Raw genomic sequence first — 4,190 nt, forward strand, 5'->3', positions numbered from 1 at the left:
GGCAAACTGCGGCTCGTGAGCCACATGCGGCTCTTTGGCCCCTTTAGTGTGGCTCTTCCTAAGCCTTAGGAGTACCCTAATTAAGTTAATAACAATGTACCTACCTATATAGTTTAAGTTTAAAAAATTTGGCTCTCAAAAGAAATTTCAATCATTGTACTGTTGATATTTGGCTCTGTTGACTAATGAGTTTGCCGACCACTGACCTAGTAGGCTTCATGAAGGCATTAAATTCCAGAGGTTCTGGAATTTTCCTGGAAGGATTTCATAACCAAATCAAGCTTGTTAGAATATTAATTATTGCTGCTACTACTGCCGTTATACTGGTAGAAATTCCTGATTTAAAGTCAGTTTGATGCTTTGCTACTGTATTTCAACCTCTATCTTTTACTTTCTCTTTCTCATACAGACTGGCAACCTTTAACTATTTTGAGTTAATGGTAAAATATGTGCTGAGTACTAGCCAGTCTTTTCAGCGTTCTCATTTAAGTGTGGTAGGTGATATGCACATTCCCTACGCAAGCATTTTTCTTCTTATTATTAAATAAACCCATTGTCCCATAAAGTGCTCCTTAAAAGAAAATGCGCCTTTAGTTTCACACCTCCTTTCTTCATTCCACAGCATTCAGCAAACATTTGGGCCCCTGCTCTGAGCCAAGCTCACTGCTAGAGATGAAAGACTACACCTGCCTTGAGGGACTGTGCGTAGGGACAGGGAGACAGCCAGACCCCTCCTTCTGCACCCACATTCTTCTTCCCACTGAAGAATCTGATGTTGTGGTCTGAGTGGTGGCCTGGGCTTCGGGGGCACTCAGGTATTAAAGGCAGGCTTTTTTTTCTGTGGACTGATGAATGAAATCGAGAAGAACCATTAGGGTCTGAAGCTCCAGACTCGAACAACCTCACATTGACCTGGAAACAGAGCAGTGGTGATTGCCATCTGCTGACACACCACCCAGACCGCCCAGGGACTGAAGCAGTGTTCTAGGCCGGCTGGGCCTCCCACCCGCAGAGCCCGGAAAATATCCCTGATTAGAGCAATTAGAGCGACTCCCTGAGCCGGTTCAGAATTTGCTTAATCGCACTCACTTCACTGAACTATGGTTTTGGCTTCGGGGGTTTTAGGGAAAGAAAAAAAAAAGCAAGTTTAGGGAAAGGAAGCAATTAGAGAGAGAGCATTCAAATTGATTCTCTTCCCTAGTCAGTTTAGAGTTGGCAGAAGAGAAGGCAAATGACATCCATGACCAGGTGTAAATATAAGGAGGCTGATTTTGGAAGATGGGTCCTTTGAGCCTTGTTTGGATGAGAATCCCTGAGATCACAAAAGGAAGCAGCTGGTAAGTTCCGGAAACCTTTTTTGTGAAAGCCCAGAATTTGAATAATGCACTAAATGAAGTGGAGTGCATATATTTAAATATTTATGGACAAATGGCTGTCATTTCTTAGCCTGCTCTGCCATGGTCCCATGACTTGGTACAATTGCTTTTAAATGATCATTTTCTAGATACTAGAAAAGCATCAAACAGAAGGAGATGAGAATTGCAGCAAACCAAACAAAGAAAAAGCAGAGGAGGCGATTATAAACAAAATACAGCCATCATAGCCAACTATATTTAAGGAGTTTTGAAAGCAGTGTAGTGTAGCAAGTAAGATGGATGAGTTTGGAACTGGACCGGAATTTAAATTCTATGTGTGATTTACTAGCTTTGTAGCCTTGGGTAAGTTACTCATCTTCTCTTGAAACCTCAATTCCTCATCTGTTTAGGGGGGATAATAATAGTACCCACATCACAGGGGTGTGGTGAGAATTAAATGAATTATTGGTTCTAGGTACCTGACACCCATAAGCTCTACCAGAGATCTGACACCCAGATCTCCAAGCTCAGGAACTTTGTTTTAGGGACTGAGACTATGTCAGGGAACAAAAAGCATGGTAGGTGCTCCATAAATACTGGCTGAATAACTGAATGAATGAATGTGTTTAGTCCAGTTTGAGTGTATAAATTGGATTATTTTATGAAATAAATTTAAAATGTTCATTTTAAACGAGTTAAGGTATAGGGAAAGACATACTGGGTGAAAATTTTGAGTGTGGCAGAGGTATATTTTTCAAATAAGTAGCCAGGAAAATGTTTGTCCTCTTATTTCTCACCAGGGACACAGAGTTTGGTTCCACTTGCTTCTCTGTGATCAAATGAATTGGGGGAGAATTTTTGTAACATTCTCCACAGCCTCCTCCTTTGCTCTCCTGAGCATAATGTTAAGAGATGCTGTAGGAGACAGACAAGCACATATTTACACTATTGATTATAAACACTGTTTTCTGCCATTTCCTTCCACATCATGACAGCTTAATTTCCCCCTTGTGACAGAAAGTAGGGGCTCGGAGGTTCCAGGTCCCAGAGTCTAACTGCATCGCTGTCCTCCCATTTGTAAGCAGGCCCCACCGAGGTCTCTTCTCAATGCTCTTGCCAAACTGAGGGCTGTTGGCTCTGCCCTGGGCTGTGGGCAGCATCTCCCTCTGCTCCCGGTGATCCAAGCCCTGGCACTGAGGGCATGGAAAGGGGTTGACGTTCTCTGCCTAGCCCTAGCCCCAAGTCATTTATCAGACACAATGATGAGCAAAATGCTGCCATTGGAGGAAGATGTACAAATTTGCCAAGGAAAGGAATGCAGTTCTGGGACCGCCTCGCTACAGGATTATGTAAATCATTCAGCAAAAGTGAAGTCAAAGTTATGAAAGTCAATTTCCATTTGTACCACAGCTAATTAGTCTAAGGAAAATGGTGACAGGATATTCAGCAACTTCTCAGGAGGTAGCCCTGGAAGGCAGGTCCAAAGGGAGAGTTTTAAACGTGCCTTTAAGGTGTTACATGCAGGCAGCGAATAGTTCTTGGTTTGTATCCGACATTATTCTAAGTGCTTGAGACTCACTCACATGAGGTCATTATTTTTTATTATTCCCTTTTTACAATGAGGAAACCGAGGCATAGAGAAGTTAAATAATTTGTTCAACTTTTAATGCTTGATTCTACATGTAAGGAAACTGAAGTGTGGGAAAACATAGAGCTCGTTCACTCAGCTGACGAGCAGGAATTCCCCCTTCAGTGTATGTGCACGAGGACCATTGCATCTTTTCCTCTGGGAGTGGGTTCCAGCCCCTTTTTACAGATGAAGCCTTCCTGCCAGGGGTTAGGGAGAGACGTTCCAGCTGCTGCCCCTTGCCATCTCGAAAGCCTGAAATTTGGGATGTCAGGACCTCAAATGGAGTCCCAGGAGAGGTTGAGTTATTTCTCATAAATTGCTTATTTAGGGGCAATAAAACAGTGTGGTTAATGAGTACATAAAAATGATTTTCTTTGAATTTGTCAAAGTTATATATATATATATATATATTATGCTAATGTAATAATTTAATTATTTCATGTGGGCCAGACACTTTTCATGGCAATTATGCATTCTTAATTTTTATAATAGGTATCTTCTACCTACAGTTTAAAATATTTTTTAATTTATTGATTTTAGAGAAAGAGAGGAAGACAGAGAGAGAAGGAGAGAGAGAGAGAGATTTGTTGTTCCACTCATTTATACATTCACTAGAGGCCCAGTGCACAAAATTCATGCACAGGTTGGGTCTCTAGCAGCTGCCAGCCATTGGCTTGGGGCTCCCTTCCTGTGGTTGGCCCACCAGCTCCACCCCTGGTTGAAATACCGGTCGAACTCCCGGTCCAGGGGACAATGTGCATATTAGGCTTTTATTATATAGGATTGGTTGCTTCTTGTATGGGCCCTGACCAGAGGTCAAACCCACAGCCTTAGCATATTGGGACAATGTTCTAACCAACTGAGCTACCTTATCTTATAGTTTAGATAAATCCTTCTAAACATGGAACCTGGGGTTTGGAGTAGGGGCAAGATAGAGATGAACCTTGAGGATGAAAAATTTAGCACCTAATGGTCTAGATTAAGAGAGATATGTTGGAAAAAACCAAGATGGCGGCATAGGTTAACGCTGGAGTTTGCTGCCTCGAACAACCACTTCAAAAATACAACTAAAAGACGGAACGGACATCATCCAGAACCACAGGAAGGCTGGCTGAGTGGATGTTCTACAACTAGGAGGAAAGAGAAAAGCATACCGAGGCTCAGAGGAGGCGCAGTGCTGAAGTAAAATACTAAGGTGCGGAGTG

The 4,190-nt window shown here is 42.4% G+C and overlaps 1 protein-coding gene across 5 annotated transcripts in view; it reads left to right on the forward strand.

Moving 5' to 3' along the window:
• LYPD6B (LY6/PLAUR domain containing 6B) overlaps nt 1–4,190 on the forward strand; it is a 67,055-nt gene that overhangs the window by 32,482 nt on the left and 30,383 nt on the right. For 2 of the 5 annotated variants that reach the window (XM_014534034.1, XM_014534033.1), the window contains exon 1: nt 842–1,337. The exons of 2 other annotated variants lie outside the window; for them this stretch is intronic. The gene's annotated coding sequence lies outside the window, so the exon portion shown is untranslated. Of the gene's footprint in view, nt 1–748; nt 816–841; nt 1,338–4,190 lie in introns of those variants that run through there. One more of the 5 variants, XM_014534035.1, reaches the window with a different exon arrangement.

The sequence above is a fragment of the Myotis brandtii genome, unplaced genomic scaffold (assembly GCF_000412655.1).
Source record: "Myotis brandtii unplaced genomic scaffold, ASM41265v1 scaffold125, whole genome shotgun sequence".
NCBI classification, from domain to species: Eukaryota; Metazoa; Chordata; class Mammalia; order Chiroptera; family Vespertilionidae; genus Myotis; species Myotis brandtii.